We start from the raw sequence: 20,170 nt of genomic DNA, 5'->3' as shown, positions 1-20,170 counted from the left end.
AGGAAACATTGGCTCCATGAATGAATGAGGAATGTAAAAATTGTATCCATGGGACACATATGATGTCCCCACTTATTTTATAAATTTATAAAAGTACAAAAAATGGTAAATTAATAGTGAATTGGCTTCTAGGCACATTAAGCAGGCGTGGCTTGGTTTCCTTTAAAGGGCTTTGACTTGTTTGTGAATGTAATATCCCATCAGTAGCCAGCATTTACTGTTGAGTCAAAAACCAGTTATTTTGTATCAATTTTGTTTGTTGTTATTATTTGACGCCATCTTGAAACTCCACTAAATCTGCTCAGACCCAGGGTTAAGGATGCGTTAACTCAAGAAGGTTCAAAAGGTCAAACTAGGGGGTTTGGTTGTCAGTCGACAGACTATAGTAACCTAAGTTGGACAATTCAAAGCAGACCCTAAAGACCCGTTGTTGTGTCTTTGACACAATCCAAATTTTCCATTCCCATTTTTTTAGTGGTTTCTAAATCTGTCACAAACGTCTTCTTTGCTCTGCTAGTTTCAATTTTCTCTGATCAACATGTATTTTTGTTTGTGGTATATTTTCTCACAAATAATGACAATTGCTGATGAGTCATTAATTGAGAGCAGTATAATTACTCCAATATTCAAAATCTTTATAAGGTGGGATCTTTTTTGTAATACAAATGAGAGTAAAATTTACGTATTATTGATTGAAACTGAAAGGATTTATAAAATCTAGTACTGTTGTTTCACTCTGTTTCTGTAGCCTGGATAATCTTGATAATAGCAGTTAGTTTTCAAGTTTGAATTTATAGTTATACGCTTTCTTTCAACATGTTCAAGGCCTTTTATAGCTGACTTTGTGGTATGGGCTTTGCTCATTGTTAAATGACGTACGAAAATTGTTGAAAATGTTTGTTTACCTTTGTATCAGTTGTTTCTAGTTGCTTTTCTATGAGGTTTCTCTTAATCACAAGCACTTCTTCAAGCTTCGAACTTCATATGTTTTGAAGCAGTATGGTTCAGCTGTTTTTCATTATTTTACAAATTAGACTTCACTATCGCTCATGGAAAAAATATTTAGCATAAAGAGCCAACATATAGTAAAATCAGAATAAATTCAAGCCTCATAATTTTTTCTTAATTGATGTCTTGTGTATATATATATATCTGTGACTGTATCTTACATTAATTTGTAGGATCCTTTACTATAGATAATTTAGCTGATCTGTAACAATAACATCTTCATGCCTTATATATATCATGTACTGTAGTACGCCGCTAGATTAAAACTGACGAGGAAAGGTAACACATGGCCAGCGAAAGCTCTATTTTTGTAGAGCCCAGGTGGTCGTGTGGTCTAGCGGGACGGCTGCAGTGCACGTGATTTGGTGTCACGATATCACAGTAGCATGGGTTCGAGGGAAGAACCAAAAATTTGAGAGAAGCAAATTTACAGATCTAACATTGTTGGGTTGATGTTTAGACGAGTTGTATATATATATATATATATATATATATATATATATATATATATATATATATATATATAAGTACGTCTGAGTCAGTGACAACCCTACAACAGATGTATCCATCGGATTGCCATCAATGATGGTGATACATGGCTGTGTACATAATGTATATAAAATATATATATATACAACTCGTCTGATACGCCCGACGTCTTGTGTGGAAGTTTTATGCAATATAACCTGCATAAATAGTTTCTGAGGAAGTTTTAAGCAATAACCTTATATCATTTTTGAGACACGGCGGGACATGTGAAACTCCCCACCCTGTTTTTTTAAACAAAAAACTAAAATAAAATTTTGAATCAAAACCAAAAAGTATACACTACAGATCTTTAGATTAATATAACAAAGAAGTGTGTAAAGTTTTAAGCAATAATCATAAATTATTTTTGAGATACAGCGCGACATGTAAAAAAACACTCCCCTGTTTTACAAAATACTCAATAACTCAAAAATAAAATTTTGAATCATCACCAAAAAGTATACAGATCTTTAGATGAATATAACAAAGACATGTGTAAAGTTTTAAGCCATAATCAAGAATCGTTTTTGAGATACAGTGCGACATGTGAAAAAAACACACCCCTATTTTAGTTACGAAGTGCCGTAAGTCAAAAAGTTTAAATCTTATTTTCACCAAAAGTATACAGATCATTTGACCATCATAAGAAACAACTATACATGTATTAAGTTTCATGAAATTTGGATAAGTTGCTTTCAAGTTACGGTGCCACATGTTTACGCTGGACAGACAGACAGATGGATAGACAGATGGACGGATACCGGACATTTGTATACCATAATACGTCCCGTAAAAATTTTGACGGACGTATAAAAATGCTTATTTGGGCTCTTTTTGGCCCCTAATTCCTAAACTGTTGGGACCAAAATTCCCAAAATCAATCCCAACCTTCCTTTTATGGTTTTGAAGGCTGTACGGTGACCTATAGTTGTTAATGTCTATGTTATTTTGGTCTTTTGTGGATAGATGTCTCATTGGCAATCATACCATATCTTCTTTTTTATATTATGTTAAAATTTAATAGATTTCTATTTACTTATACTAAAGGTATAGTGCGAGAACCCAATGTCTTCTGACAACGACGACAATGACAACGACGCCAAAGTCATACCAATATACGACCAAAAAATTTTCAGAGGGTGATAGAGCAGATTGGTACCCCGAGAAAACATTGTCAACCGCGGCATTTTGACAGTTAAATAATAAAATCTAAGCCAAAATGTAAAACTTAAGCATTGTATTCAATAACTTGATGTAAATTCAATTCATTGTCTTTTAAATTGTCGATTTTGATTGGTCTGGACAAGAGGGTAACATTGAAAAAAATTGTCACCCACTCAGCTATGTGATAGAGTAAAAGTATAAGCCAATCAAAATATGGCATTTTAACGTGAAGTATAATGATTAATTTTGTGATACATGTAAAATCATCATCCATTCTTTACTTACTCTGATCAACTTTTTAAGAAGCTAATCCTTGACTAGTAGTAGTATTGCATTGTACTATATACCTTCATTTATAACTCTCAATCTTTAAAAAAAAACCAATTATGTGATCCTTTTAAAATGGATTTTCAAACTCTTTTGCTGCCTGCTTTCATAAAAAATATGTTTTTGTAAACTGATTTAATAATAATTAATTCATTTTTAATGTCATACTGACCTAATCAGTTCTCTTTTCTCTAACCAATACATCTATTCACACATGTATTCAGTTCTTCTTGAATATTTGGTCCATAGATCATTGCAGTTTCAAATGCCTGGAAAATTTGATAATAAATATGATGAATGAGTAACAATTGGTTGTAAAGTAACAAGTAATTAGTTTTATTTAGTAATTTTTTATAAAAATTATCATGAATATCTGACACAAATGACTAGTATGAATAAATAAAATTTGCCTTTACCATGAGGTCAGAAGTCCTCGAGTTAACATATCGTTATTCATTTATAGAAATATCAAATGGAATAAATTGGGAAAGTAATATTTTAATTTAACCCTTTTATTACTTTAAACCATGGATGGATCAGTGTATTTGTGTGTGAGCTCTGGGTACAAAACTTCAAATCTATGGGTCATAATTTTCAGTGAAAGTTTATAGTTATTCTAATTCTAACATACATGACATATGTATACTTTAAAATCATATCAGTTCTCTAGATGTAGAACAGACAGACAGACAGACAGACAGACAGACAGACAGACAGACAGACAGACAGACAGACAGACAGACAGACAGACAGACAGACAGACAGACACAGACAGACACAGACAGACAGACACAGACAGACAGACACACACAGACAGAGACAAATAGACAGACAGACAGACACAGACAGACACAGACAGAAACAGACAGAAACAGACAGAAACAGACAGACACAGACAGACACAGACTTCTTAAGAAGCTAATCCTTGACTAGTAGTAGTATTGCATTGTACTATACCTTCATTTATAACTCTCAATCTTTGAAAAAAACCAATTATGTGATCCTTTTAAAATGGATTTTCAAACAATTATTATTCGACCGACAGACACAGACAGACAGACAGACACAGACAGACAGACACCGACAGACCGAGACAGACAGACACACACAGACAGAGAGATAGACAGACAGACAGACAGACAAACAGACAGAGACAGACACAGGCACCGACAGACCGAGACAGACAGACAGACACACACAGACAGAGAGATAGACAGACAGACAGACAGAGACACAAAGACAGACAGACACACAGACAGACAGACAGAGACAGACAGACAGACAGAGACAGACAGACAGACAGACAGACACAGTTATACAGACAGACAGAGATAGACGACTGATCACTATAGGGCAACCTGCCTTTCTAATGGGCCCTTATAATTTTGGATTTATATTCTAAATTAAGCAAATTTGATTCATTCAAATAAGTCTCATGTTCAACTGCAGTTTCAAAAGTAAAAAACTGAAACTTCAGATAAAAACCTTATACAAATTATTTATTTATAAAATATCTAAATTTTAATTGAATAATAATTGAAATCTATTAAAACTAACTAGAGTGCACACAATAATTTGTATTGATAGTCCCAGAGGTAAAGTTTACTTCAAATTTAATATAAACTTAACATTACATAATTAACAATGATTCATTAAAATGCAGTCAAGGTCAGATAAACGAAATCAGACACACATGTTCACCTTACAATTATTACATGCAAAAAATATAGTTGGCATACTGTTAATAGTAAACATGTACAAGAAAAGACCAAACAAGGAAAACTTTTAATGAACCATGAAAATTCAGCCAAGGTCAAATGAACCATACCAGACAGACATGTGCACCTTACATTCATTCAGACATCAATTATACATGACCTTCTCACTGAATAGATTCTGAAAAACTGACTTTAATAAAGCAGAAAAAGTTAACATTGATATTCTGAACCGTTAGCCACTAGTCCAATACCCCAGACTAGTATTAATTGATTTGGACTGGTGTAAATATGACCTTATTACTGAATTGTATCTGAGGAACTGACTTAATCAGGAAAACTAAACATTGGCCAAGGATGGAACCATGAAAATGTGGTCATAGTCAGATTAACACTGTCAAACTTACATGTACATGTATTTTACAACCATTCCATACATCAAATTTAGCTGACCTTAAGGTTTATTACTGGTACCAGTACATGTAGTGTCTGAAAAACTAACTTTTAAGCTTGTAGACTTAAACACTAACCAATGAAGCATAAATTTGGCCAGTAGTTTTTCTAAATAGAATGGCGTCATATTTTTCATGTTGGGTTCCTTTGAAGCTAACTATACAGTTACTATGGGTTTTTTTCTCATTGTAGAAGGCTACAAAATTTGATTGCCAATAAATAATTGCTTACATATCACCATCATAAGCTGATTGGCCATTATGACAAAAGTGTGTCAGAAATCATATGATACATGTATATATCTGATATACTTCCTCAGTCATAATAACCTTCCATCATTACCGAACTGAACAAAGAAATAACACGATGGGTGCCGTATACAGTGAAGGAAATTCTTACCCTTCCAGACCACCTGATTTCACTCCCAGTTTTTAGAGGACTTCGTGTTGTTTAATTAATATTTATAACTGCTGATGTAAATGTCTTTTGGTTTTGTGAGTCTTTGTTCATGTTGTTTAGGCCATAATAAATAATAGGTTTGTTTGCCTAAACGCTACCTACCCAGAAAAAAGCTGCCTACTCAAATTCTTTTATTGTCCTGATTTGAAGAAGTTTTTTTTAATCAAATAGGCATGAAGACTAATAAACATCTGATAGGTAAATTTCTTTTTTTGAAAAGAAAAAAAGAAAATGCCTACCTACCTAGCCACTGTCTCAACCTTAGGGTAGGGTTTGGGCAAACCAAAATATTTTTAAGTGTGGCCTTACTTCTTGGTTTTGATTGTTATTCAATTCTTACATGTACATCCACTCATTTAAACTTTGGTGAATTATAAGCTGTCTCATTTAATAGGAATCATATCTCCTTATTTTATATTGGTGTTACAAAGAATTGTAGAAATATGAGCTGAGGCTCAGTGGCGGATTCAGCCATTTAAAAAAGGGGGGTTCCAACCACATGTCCCCATTCAAATACATTGATCGTCCAAAAAAAAAGCGGGGTTCCAACCCCGTAACCCCAACCCCCCTGGATCTGCCACTGGAGCTTGTATGACCATTTGATTCTGACAATGTCTGATGGCAGATTCTGGAAATAAATATTCTGTCCCCCATTATAAGCAATTAGCAAATGTTAAGTTTGAAAGAAATAATCTTGTCTTATCACAAATGAAAATAATAAGTATTCTGGCCACAAAATAGAAAAGATTATAAAATAGTTGTCTCTGTCTACTTGCCATATATGCATATAATATTCACACTTATTACTATCATGATTAATAGAATAGTAGAATAGAATACAAAGAGAATGTGTTCATATTACACGGATGCCGCAATCGCACTATCATTTTCTATGTTAAGTGGACAGTAATATTGGGGTCAAAACTCTAATTTGGCATTTAAATTAGAAAGATCATATCATCATGATCATAGGGAACATGTATATTAAGTTTCAAGTTAATTGGACTTCAATTTCATCAAAAACTACCTTGACCAAAAACTTTAACCTGAAGTGGGAAAGACGAACGAACAAACAGGCAGAACGACGAACGGACCCTAAGACCAGAAAACATAATGCCCCTCAACTATCGTAGGTGGGGCATAAAAATGAATTGCTAATCACAGCATCCAACAGTCCAAAGCTTTCAGAACTGAATAATTAAATTAAGGAGGCTCAAGGGTATAAAAATTTCAGAAAAAAATTAAACATTTGTTTTTCATTACAAATTTTATTTATTACCTTTTGTAGTTGTTACTTTATCATATGGTACAAAAATCATTTAAAACAATTCATTCGTGTTGGCCCCAAATGACTTTTAAAATGTAACCATCATTGAAAAAAATCCAAATTATCTCCCTTTGATGGAAAAATGTCATTGTTTGGCTCTAAAATTGAAATATCTTTTTTAACTCATCGGCGACCTATATTTTTTAATATAATTTCCATATATATATATGCTGAGCTACTTAAACTAAATTATTGTAAAATGTGAGCGATATCTGTAATAAATTTCTTTTTTTATTTTGATATTACCTTTATTTCTCCTATTACAATGTATTATTTCAACAGAAAAAAAAACACCATGCTTCTTTCGAAGGCAGATTGTGAGCGCAAATGAACGGTGACCCCATTTTTTTATTTTCTTTTTCTTAAGACCCGCGAACCAGAGGCGGATTTAGGGGGCCCCAGGCCCCCCCTTTTGAGAAAAAAATTTGGTTGCTTATATAGGGAATCACTGTCACTGAAGCCCGACTAAATCGGGCCCCCTCTAAGGCAGCCAGTGGGCCCCCACTTGTGAAAATTTCTGGATCCATCACTGCGAACCCCCTTCCTAAATTTAAATGCAATGATTACAATGATTGTTTAAACAATTGCAGAAATAAAAACTAAATCAAATCATTTATCAAACTATTCAATTAAGACCAGCATTGGCAGCAATAGCAACCAGAATAAAACATTATTACCTCAACAAAATTAACATCACGCCCCTTTTTTCCACTCAGGTAATCCCCTATTTTTAAAACTTTATCCTACCAAAGTTTGATATCAGTGGCAGATCCAGAAATGTTCATAAAGGGGGGGGGCACTGACTGCCCAAAAGGGGCCTGCTCCAGTCTTGCTTCAGTGATTCTCTAACCAATTTGTTTTCTGAAAAGGGGGCCCCTGCCCCAACCTCAATCCGTCCGTGGATCTGTACTATACAAGCTGGGATTTTACAAGGGTACGACCATTTGGGGGGAGAGGGTTGCAGATTTTATGTCACTTTTTAGAGTAGCAGAAAATAAATACGCTGGTCCTGGTCTGGCCACCTTCAGTTGGAAATAAATATTCTGACACTCAATGACCATGTTTGAGTTTCTACATTCTCAATCTGTCTTTAATTTCTGATATTTGTGCAAACTAGAAAAAAAACTGCTAAATAAAAAATGCCACTTAATAAAAATAACTATGTTCCCAAAGGAAATCACACCTTTGCATACTTATCAGATTAATATTTTTTGTTTGTTTGGCCTCACCTTATTTTCGTCTGCACGATTTTTTGTCAAACTACGTCATACCGGAAGTGAAAGTTACAGCAACACTTGTGAAGGAAAATGTTACCAGTGGCAGTGAAAACGCATCTTGACCATTTTCCAGAGTTAGATAAGGATATATATGATAGCATCGTGGAGAAGAACGAAGAAAAGGTAATTTCTTTACAGACAGAGATATTTTATTACCACCTTTCAATAATGTCATGCAGATAGAATCCATGTATAACAGTTCGCCCCATTGGAAGTCGCCCCACTTTTTCACCAACTCGTCTAGTCCGAGATTACTACTCGTCCAACCTTCTAACACATCGCCCCTCTCTTGCACACCAACTCGCCCCATAAAGAGTGGAAAATGCGATTGCAAATAGTTCTGACAACTCATTAAACAATGTTAAATGGGTTACGTAAGGTTCATCACCAACGGACAAAAGTGGCTGTATTCACACTGTTTTACACCTCAAAAACTCTTCTGTGTACAGACTTATCTGTGCAGTTTGAAAGGTTTTATGGCCTTGCATCCCTTATTTAGATATTAAAAAGTTAAATGCATTTTGTGTTTCAGAAAGATATAAAAAGTGATATGGCATGACTGAGACTATATAGTAGTCTCAGGGCATGGTATGAGACCAAATGGCGCTAAATAAGAAAGTATAGGTCACTGTCAGTGGCGGATCCAGGAAATTTCATAAGTGGGGGCCCACTGACTGACCTAAGAGGGGGCCTGCTCTAGTCACGCTTAAGTGATTCCCTATATAAGCAACCAAATTTTCTCCAAAAAAAGGGGGCCCCGGGCCCCCCCTAAATCCGCCTCTGACTGTCAGGCCTTCAACAATACACCTTATCGCTTATCCCGGCTGACCTGGCGGCTTGAACTTTTGACGCATACAACAATCACTTTTCCATTGTGGCGTCAGATATTATGTTTTATGACGTCAAAATATTATGGGAATCTGTGTGATATCCAGTAATGGCGGACAAATAGCGTTAAGGTGTTTGAGGACCTGTGTTCAAGTTTGGTTGCTTCTGCAGGCTTCAAATTGATTTATTTGTGCTATTAACCATGATTTATAGGTTCCTCGATCCTGTAAGACCCTTTAAAAAAAATTGATGTTTTCATCTCAAAATTTACTATCAGTAATACATTGTACAAGCTATAAAAAAGAAGATTGATTGATTGCAATGAGACAACTGTCCGCAAGAGTCCAAAATGACACAGACATTAACTTCTAAAGGTCACCTATTAATCTGGAAAACTCTTAAGGTATATTACATGTATTACATGCCATACATGCATGGAATAGATATATATACATGTATGTTGTGTACAAGATGTAAGTTTGTACAAATTATAATTTGTACAGGGTTTTTGTACAAGTTATAAGATTTTTGACACCTACCTTCTTGCAACAGGTGATACAGGTTTAACTTATACAATGTACCAGTGTAATGTTTTAAATTCAAAAAAATATACGTCAACCTAACATTTAGTGCTATTCTCCTTGCCTTCAAACTGGAAATGAGGATACCTGAATGGTTTAAATTCTAATTTTATTTTTTTCCTTATACCATATTCATATCTATACAAAATCTTTGTGAGGTCTTATAATGTTTTTGTACATGTATCAATGCTCAGTATTAGAGTGTATCATGAAGTTGTGAAAAATTGACAGAAATATGCGGAGCAAAAGACTGTGCTTGCATCATCCATTTTTGTTCAGCAGGTCATAAAACACTGATAATTTGTACAAAAATTCTGTACAAATTGTAATTTGTACAACATTACAACTTGTACACAACATATATATAAATAAAATTAAATGTGTATTTTTATTTTTAGAAAATTAAAAACTTAAACCCAGCAATTTTAGCCCCCCCTTTTTTTACAGTGCTGCAACATATTAGGTTACTGTTAATGCATAGAATATTTTACATGTTCTACTCTAACATGTCCAAACATTGCCTAGTTTCGTGGGCCTCAGGACCCTCTTTTTGGAAAATCCTGGATCTGCATCTTGAATATATATACTTTAAATACATGTAAGTTTTAAATACATGCAAGTTGACATCTTGTGGTTAAACATGATATCATTTGATGCTGATATGTTATTGGAAGTATGTAATATATACTTTAATAAAGAATTTTTCTTAAAAATAGTTGTTTAAAATTCAAAAATACAATTAAGTTTCCTAGAATCCGGGTCTGTTCATGCCCAATCACCTTTGTGCCCACTCATGTTCGCCCTCTTTCGCATTCGCACCCTACATGTTGTCGCCCCTTTTTTTTTTGGTTTTGTGTTTTTATTTGTTATTGAGTTTTGGTAAACGTGGTAAATGTATTGCTATAAACATACCTTTTTTCATAGTTTCCAAATAAAGTGAGATTCTGATAAAAAAAATTGTGTCATGGTATTTTAAATTTATTGCTTTAAACATGATAAACATTTGTTTTTTTTATTGTTTTTAAATAAAAGTGAGATTTACATTTATAACTAACATTTAATAATTATGACATCAAATTAATTTAAAAAAATCTTTATTATAATTCCTCACATTTTATTTAAGAAAATATGATTATTTGGTATAAACATATAGCTGAAATGAGAATAAAAATTGGGCGTGAACGTGTAGGGTGCGAACAGACTTCGGGGGCGAACATGTGAGGTGTGAACGTGAAGGATGCGAACAGACCTGATACCAGTTTCCTTGCTGAACAAAAATCAACCTACATTTGTAATCAATGAACATGATTGGAAAATATTTGCGACAGATAAATTCATTATAAATGATAATTGATTTTACTTATTAATAGGAATAATTAAAGGAATTATAGAAGGGAACACACAACTATTATTTTAATATTTCATTTCTACTAGGATTCACAAGAAATGAAACATTTGGCAAATTGCACCAGGACTGGAAAGGCTAAAGGAGTAAAATGAAGTACACAAGAAATAAGAATTTAGACATGTGCTGCAGCTAGAAACAGATATGTAAGTATTTATAAATAAAAATTATCAGTGTTCCCAACATGCCCAAAGTTGGGATTGGGGGTGAAGGTTTACTGCTTATCCTGCTACATTTTTGTACCTTAAATAAATGTTAAGAAGAAAAATTGCTTACTCTTTATGTTAATAACTGTATAATAAATTTGCTGTTAATAAAGAATCTTGATTTTGTAATTTGCTTCTAATTAGTCCCCTACCAATGAAGTTGATGTGGAATTAAGTTTGCACTCCGTCTGTCTGTCTGTCTGTCAATTCTCAGTCAGGCAAATCAGTTTTCCACACTTTTTTCTTCCTTCTTGAAGATATTGATTTAATGTTAGTTATAAAGTTGTATCATGACACAAGTTATAGATCAAGTTTGAATGGTATTTTGGTCTGATGATTATGTCCAGAGTTATGGTCCAAAAAAATTTGATATCCATAACATTATTAGTTTGGGTGAAAATACCATGATTACCAAACAATGTTGGGACATTTTTTCTGACGTACATTGTATGTTTTTCTATATAGAATGCTTTATAATATTTGTGCATTTTAGCTGGATTTACTATATTGGAAATACAATTCAGTACCAATTAAAATGTACTTATTTATGCATTACTACTATATGACATGTACAACAAACTACAATATATATATATGTATAGCAATTGCAAAATTTCTTCTGAACTAACTAATTCAGTAAAGTGAATGAGTTCCAGCTGGCAAAAACATGTAGTACATGTCATGTATGCACTGGAAGTTGGTATCCCTGAGATTAATAAAATAGTTTTTGTACATGTACACAAAATATATATTTATTGTGAAAGAAATGAAACTTTTCTGCAGAATAGTATCCTCTTTGTCAAAGTACATGTATATGTATTTATAATAAGCATTAATAAATAAGTAATGCAACATATTAGTATGCATGATCACATGAATGAGAAATCATATATTTTTTTTTCAGGGGAACATTTTGCATATAAAATCCAGAGAATGAATCAATGGCAATTGGACATACAGTACAGCCTGTGACTTCCTCTTAGTAATGTCCACCCTCTTGCATGGTCAACATCCAATGGTGAACATTTATTGGGGTATTCAATCTTGAGATGTTGGCCATTTATTGTGGGTCATAAATCATAGGTAGATTTTTTATCTAATTATGTTACCTGTTAAAATCAATCAGGGTTGAAGTTTTCAGCTGGTATGTTTCATTAAAATTTACCTGTACAGGTAACTTGGTTTCTTTTAAAATTGACATTTCACCTTTTTTGGAAAATGTAGAATAAAATATTGTTTTAGTCTGTTAATTTATTATTATTTTTTGTCTTTATTTTCATTTAATTTTGTAATTTTTTAAGGTTTAATTTTTTTATTTTTGTATGTTTTGTTTCTTATTCTTTTAATTTCTTCTCAGTAAGAATCTTGAGTAGAAATGGCAAAAAGTTAAAGATAGAGTTATTGACTAGCATTTGAAATAAACAGACTTTTAATAATTGTTTTTTTAAGTAAAAAGGTTTATATAGATGTACATGATTTACATTGTATTAAATTATTTGTTAACATTATTAAATGAGTTATTACTATTAATAATAACTAATAATCATGCAAGTGATATTTTAAATTAAAAAAAATGAAAGTAATTAAACAATTTTGTTTCTTAACAAAATAAGATGATCAATATCAATCCTTTTACAATAAATTTTGATAACATCTAATATTATTCCGGAAAACTACAGGTACCATTATATGGTTTAGGAAAAAACTAATTTTGTTTATCTTAATTTTCTTCAAATCTCAGAACAAGAGTTGTGCACAAACAATCACTGAAAAGACGTATTTTCCAAATGTCCACCTAGTTATCATCAAATTTTGATAAATGTTCATTAAAAATGCTAATCATAATGAAATTTTTTTCAAAATTTGTCTCCAGAAAAATATTGCACTTCTAAATATGGTGACACTTTAATGGTCTATTAATTAAATCATTTTTTTCAGTGTATTATATTGTCAATAGTGCTGGACTGGCATGATACATAATCTTGGTATACATTTACAAAGTATATTTCAATAAACCTAGGCCTTTTAGATAAAGTTAATAATTGCAGGGACTTGAATGAATTAAGACTTTTAAAGTCCTTAATAAAAAAATGAATTTAAAGAAAAAGAAAAAAAAAAAGAAAAACTTTTGATAAAAACTGTAAACTTGATTGTGTCAATAGGTATAGAATTTTTGGTCATAATTTAGAAATAAAAAATAGTGGACAATATAAAATTCCTAGAAAGGATAGAATGTGTAAACTGTGCCTCTTGTTACAAGGTCAACGAAGAACACCTATTCCTTGATTGTAAAATTAACAAAACAACTTTGAAATAATCCATTTGAAAATTATTTACCTTCTCATTATAATGTCTCTAACCCAAGAACAAAAAGTAAAAGAAATGCTTAACCTCTAAAACATGGATCATGTTTAAAATATCAAATGACAATAAAAATATTATCAAATTTGTTGTAATGAATATTTCTAATACTTATTAATATTTTATTCAATAAAGAAATAATGAATTGCCTAAATTTTATTTAGTGTATGAGTCCTAAAGACAATCTTTATCATTTGTTAAATAATATTGAATGCAGATCAGTCTATCTACAATAATAAACCATTTTGATTTTAGAAAATTAATTTTTGAGAAACACCTTGTCGATAGAAAAAGGCAGGCATTGTAAATGTTTGCAGTATATTTGAAAATGATATTCATTTATTTTTCACTACCAAAAAATAACTTGAATGGATCAAAAACTATTTAAAAGGTATAATATCAAAACTAATAGTCAGGGGACAATTATGTTTTAATTAAGCTGTTTGTTCAACTAGTTTTATTATTTCAATTAATTTTTGAATTTCTTGTCATAATCACAGTTATTAAATTTGACAAACACATACATGTATATTTTACCTGAGACACCTGACCTGTAAGTTATATAATTTTAACACTTCAATGCATTCAAGATATCCCTTTATCCTTGACTAGTTTTTGAGTAATACCTTGTGTATTAAAAAAGCAACAGGGGTATGATGATGAACATATAGGGCCACCATGGTGAACATATTTTTTATGGCCACCATTAATAAGATAAAGTCACAGGTAGTACTGTATCTTATTTACTAGAAAGTGTTTCCTGGCATGCCTGAGGAACAAGCCTGTGTGTTTAAGGTATAAAGACTTAACAATTAACATATATATCTAAATGGATATACATGCCCCTTGGAAACAATCATTATATGGAAAACTGCCTTACACATGTTACAAGTGCACTAATGTGTACAATTCTTACCAGATTTTTGTCGAGCCTGCAACTTTTGTCGCAGAAAGCTGGACATAGTGATAGTGATACAGTGCCCTGGTGTTGGCAGCGGCAGCTAACTCTCAAAAGCTTCATATTTTAGAGGGTTGAAGACTTGGATGCATCATACTTTGTATATAGATGCCTCATGTTATGAAGTTTCCATCAGTCACATGTCCAATGTCTTTGACCTCATTTTCTTGTATATTCAGTGACAGTGTATGGAAGGACTGTAAGGTGTACATGTCCAACTGGCAGGTGTCATGTGACCTTGACCTAATTTTTATGGTTCAGCTGTAATAGTTAAGTTTTTGTGTTTTGGTCTGTTTTTCTTATACTGTATGCAATAGGTCTACTATAATTGGTGTATGGAATGATGATAAGGTGTACATGTCTAGCTGGTAGGTGTCATCTGACCTTGACCTCATTTTTATGGTTCAGTGGTCAAAGGTAAATTTTTAAGTTTTGGTCTTTTTAAAAACTATATGGTCAACTTTTTTATAGCTTTTTGTTCGGTGTGAGCCAAGGCTCCGTGTTGATGGCTGTACATTGACCTATAATGGTTTCCTTTATAAATTGTTATTTGGATGGAGAGTTGTCTCATTGGCACTCACGCCACATACTCCTATATCTAATAATTATTTGGTGTATGGAAATATTGTATGAACTATATGTTAGTCACACAGGTTTTATTTGACCTTGACCTCAATTGGTAAATGTTAAGTTTATGTCATTGTGACAGTTATATTTAGGACCATCAACATAATATCAATGATTAGTAAAGAAGTAGAGACATTTCAGTGTGTGCACTCTTGTTATGAAATTTATGTTAAGTTTTATGTCATCAATATTTTAGACAAGTTTGAAAATCATTGCAGAACAAATATTTTTAAATGAATTGTTTCCTTGAATGTCCCAAATATAAAAAAAGAAGATGTGGTATGATTGCCAATGAGACAACTCTCCACAAGAGACCAAATGACAAAGAAATTAACAACTATCATCTGACATGATCATGACTATAGTTAATCGTACAACCTTCAACAATGAGCAAAGCCCATACCATACAGTCAGCTATAAAAGGCCGTGAAATGACAAATGTAAAACATTTCAAACAAGAAAACAAACCACCTAATCTAAGTACAAAAAATTAACGAAAAAAAATAATATGTAACACATCAACAAACATTAACAACTGAATAACAGGCTCCTGACAGGCACATTTGTACAGAATGTGTGGGGGTGGGGTTCAACATGTAAGCGAGATCCAAACCCTCCCTCTAACTTGGGACAGTGGTGTGAAAGTACAACATAAGAATAAACTATAAAAATCAGTTGAAAAAGGCTTAACTCATCAAATGATACAAATAGAAATACAACACAGAGTAGACATGGCTGGGTACTTGTTTATTTATCCCAACAACAAAAAGACAGCTAAGTGCAGATCTGAGAGTACTCAAAGCTACTGGCAGCTAGTTTAAAGCCACTATCATCTAATAAAAAAATCTCGATCTTGGACTAAATTATCAATCAGTACACATCCAACATCCAATGGATTTAGTGTAAAGAAGTCATTTAAACAGTCAGAGGAAAACATGACTGTATAATGCCAAGATACAGGTTTAGACAAATTATAGATCTTTGAATCTGTATATGTATATAACAGTAATATTTAGTTTGCTTTTAATTTTCTGATAACAAAATCAATATTAATACCAGGAAAAACAATATTCAATGATCAAAATTGGTTTCCAATCTCTAACTTTAGTTTTGAATAACTTGACCAAATGTTATAAAAACATATACAAAATGCTTAATAGCACAAAACGTGTGTCAAGATTGAATTTTGGTGGCGTCATTTTAATCGTTTTAGAGTTATGCCCCTTTACAAATGGAAAACTGCTGAATTTTCAGTTTTCTGTTTTCTAACTTAAGTTAGCCTCAACCAAAAGTAATGAAACTTATACACAATTCTTATTACCGCAAAAAAAAGAGCAAGGTTGAATTTGGGTGGTGTCACTTTTAATAAAAATGTTTTCTGATTTTTTTTTTACATAAATTAGACTGTTGTTTTACCCTTTTGAATGGTTTTACACTAGTCATTTTGGGGGCCCTTTATAGCCTACTGTTCTGTGGGAGCTAAGGCTCTATGTTGAAACCCATACTTTGACCAATAATGTTTTTTTCTTTTTCAAATTGTGACTTGGAGTGAGAGTTGTCTCATTTGCACTCATACCACATCTTCTTGTAATATATCTTTTATCTTTCCCTTTAAAAAAAATGGAAAAAATTGCTGAGTTTTTCCTTTTAGTTCACTACCTTGAGTTTGCCTTCGCAAAATGGTATGAAACTTATACACCATACTTTTTACCACAAAACTCTGATCAAGTACAAATTTGGGGAGCATCACATTTACATGTTCTTCAGTTATGTCCCTTTATAACTTTATATGATATTTGTGTCACATGAACACATTCACCATTCATTGAATTATTGCCTTTGTGTTTAATAGATAAGATATGTGCAACATGGGGGACATTTGAACTCATTTTATTGAGTTATTGCCCTTGTATTTAATAGATAAGATATGTGCAACATGGGGGACATTTGAACTCATTTTATTGAGTTATTGCCCTTGTATTTAATAGATAAGATATGTGCAACATGGGGGACATTTGAACTCATTTTATTGAGTTATTGCCCTTGTATTTAATAGATAAGATATGTGCAATTCTGTTCTTTTATTGATTTTCAATTTTGCTTTAGTTCAGTTATGCAAAGATACTACAGTGTAATACTATATGTTGGAATTCATATCAAGAACAGATAATACACCTATGAGTAGATACTGTTGTGAATTTTTAGCTCACCTGGCCCGAAGGGCCAAGTGAGCTTTTCCCATCACTTGGCGTCCGTCGTCGTTGTCCTTCGTCGTTGTCCATCGTCGTCGTCGTCCATCGTCGTTAGCTTTTACAAAAATCTTCTCTGAAACTACTGGGCCAAATTAAACCAAACTTGGCCACAATCATTATTGGGGTATCTAGTTTAAAAATGTGTGGCATGACCCGGTCAACCAACCAAGATGGCCGCCACGGCTAAAAATAGAACATAGGGGGAAAATGTAGTTTTTGGCTTATAACTCAAAAACCAAAGCATTTAGAGCAAATCTGACTGAGGGTATAATTGTTTATCAGGTCAAGATCTATCTGCCCTGAAATTTTCAGACGAATCAGACAACCCTTTGTTGGGTTGCTGCCCCTGAATTTGTAATTTTAAGGAAATTTTGCTGTTTTTGGTTATTATCTTGAATATTTTTATAGATAGAGATAAACTGTAACCAGCAATAATGTTCAGCGAAGTAAGATTTACAAATAAGTCAACATGACCGAAATGGTCAGTTGACCCCTTTACGAGTTATTGCCCTTTATAGTCAATTTATAACCATTTTTCGTAAATCTTAGTTATCTTTTACAAAAGTCTTCTCCTCTGAAACTACTGGTCCAAATTAATCCAAACTTGGCAACAATCATCTTTGGGGTATCTAGTTTTAAAAATGTGTCCGGTGACCTGGCCATCAAATCAAGATGGCCCCCACAGCTAAAAATAGAACATAGGGGTAAAATGCAGTTTTTGACTTATAACTCAAAAACCAAAGCATTAAGAGCAAATCTGACATGGGGTATAATTGTTTATCAGATCAAGATCTATCTGCCCTGTAATTTTCAGATGAATCTGACAACCCTTTGTTGGGTTGCTGCCCCTGAATCGGTAATTTTAAGGAAATTTTGCTGTTTTTGGTTGTTATCTTGAATATTATTATAGATAAAGATAAACTGTACACAGCAATCATGTTCAGCAAAGTAAGATTTACAAATAAGTCAACATGACCGAAATGGTCAATTGACCCCCTAAGGAGTTATTGTCCTTTATAGTCAATTTTTATAAAATTTTTATAAAATTTGTAAATTTTTATTAACATTTCCACTGAAACTACTGGGCCAAGTTCATTATAGATAGAAATAATTGTAAGCAGCAAGACTGTTTAGTAAAGTAAGATTTACAAACACATCACTATCACCAAAACACAACTTTGTCATGAATCCATCTGCTTCCTTTGTTTAATATTCACATAGACCAAGGTGAGCGACACAGGCTCTTTAGAGCCTCTAGTTTTTAAAGCTGAAATTATCAATAAACAAACTCATAAATGCCATGTAAATTAATATTTTATTTCAATCTATATTTACAGATAAGAAAACAACTTCAGCATGCAAGAAAGAAGATACATAGTTTGGAATCAAATATTTGACATTAATTCAATTCATTTTTGTTGCTTATACAATTCTATTTATTTGAAAATTAAAGTTGACTAAAACATAACTGAAATTTTGTCATCTGTGAATATTTGTGAGGGGAGAGAAACATTTATTTTGGAAGGTATATGGCTTTGAAAACAGATATTACAACTAAAGTCATGGAAGTGTTCATATCGATAAAGATCAATACTAGTTTAAATGCATGAACCACTGTATCAGGTTGGGGTGAAGGTTGGTGCCAGATAAAACGTTTAAACCCAGTGCATTTGTTTGCACCTTCCCTATGTCAAGAACCTGATGTTCAGTGGGCTTATTATGTGTTTAATAATTGTTTCTCAATTTTTATATACATGTATCTTAGACCATTGGTTTTCCTGTCTGAAAGAGGTTAGACTGGAAATTTTTGAGGCCCTTTATTGCCTGCTGACTGTTTGGTGTGAGGTTAGGCTCTGTTGAAGGCTGTACTTTGACTTTTAATGGTTTACCTTTACCAATTGTGCCATTTAAAAATGAGGGTTTAGTGAAAAGGGAGAGACATTTTGCCTTGCAAAAGGCCACCTACGAAATTCCTTATGTTGCAATGGTTCTTAACATGCAGAGGGTGTCACTGTCTCTACACAAGTAATCGAATTAAAAATCCCATTCTGTCTGCCTGCTTGTACATCCTGCACAGTCAAACAGATGGCTCACTTTGGCGATGGTTTTACTGCTGGTACGAAGAAGACCAAGAGTAACCATACTTCTATTCTCAAAGTCACTATTGGAGGTTCAATAGGATATGATCATGATCTAGGACCAATGTTTTCTAGAGATGTTAACTTTGAATGGATTATTTGTGGAGCAACATCCAATTATCTCTTCAGCAAAGTATACAAAATTCAATCCTCCATGACATGTTTTGACCCAGAACATCAGAGGAACTTTGAATTCTAGTTTTACCTTAAAAAAAACATTAATCTGGAAGCATTGTTGATCTCAGAAGAAGTGAAAAATCATTAATTTTATTTTAAAAAAATTACAATGTCATAAAAAAAAGTTTTTGCCATTATTCACGGAAATTACCTTAAATTATCTTCCGTCAGTTAGATGTCTTCTTACAAAAACCATTTTGCATATAAAAACGTTTAACAGGCTATTATTTGAACTTGGAATTATTTTTAATTATGGAATTTGCATAATTTCTTGTGTTTAAAATTTTTAACAAATTCCAGGTTTATTTGGTATTACAATCTTTTGAGCGGTGAATAACACTTTCCATAAAATGTTTTTTGGTTAGATAGTGTTGTGCGC

The 20,170-nt window shown here is 32.7% G+C and overlaps 1 long non-coding RNA gene across 2 annotated transcripts; it reads left to right on the top strand.

Moving 5' to 3' along the window:
• The first annotated feature begins 8,232 nt into the window (after positions 1–8,232).
• LOC139481125 (uncharacterized) lies at positions 8,233–18,944 on the top strand. 2 transcript variants are annotated; one of them, XR_011654564.1, is made up of 3 exons: positions 8,233–8,381; positions 11,102–11,218; positions 18,814–18,944. It is a non-coding gene; the product is annotated as an uncharacterized lncRNA (long non-coding RNA). The 2 variants fall into 2 exon arrangements; XR_011654563.1 differs by lacking the exon at positions 18,814–18,944 and adding an exon at positions 12,183–12,240.
• Positions 18,945–20,170: the final 1,226 nt, after the last annotated feature.

The sequence above is a fragment of the Mytilus edulis genome, chromosome 7 (genome assembly GCF_963676685.1).
Source record: "Mytilus edulis chromosome 7, xbMytEdul2.2, whole genome shotgun sequence".
Classification (NCBI taxonomy): domain Eukaryota; kingdom Metazoa; phylum Mollusca; class Bivalvia; order Mytilida; family Mytilidae; genus Mytilus; species Mytilus edulis.
This window is presented reverse-complemented; position numbering and strand designations above follow the sequence as displayed.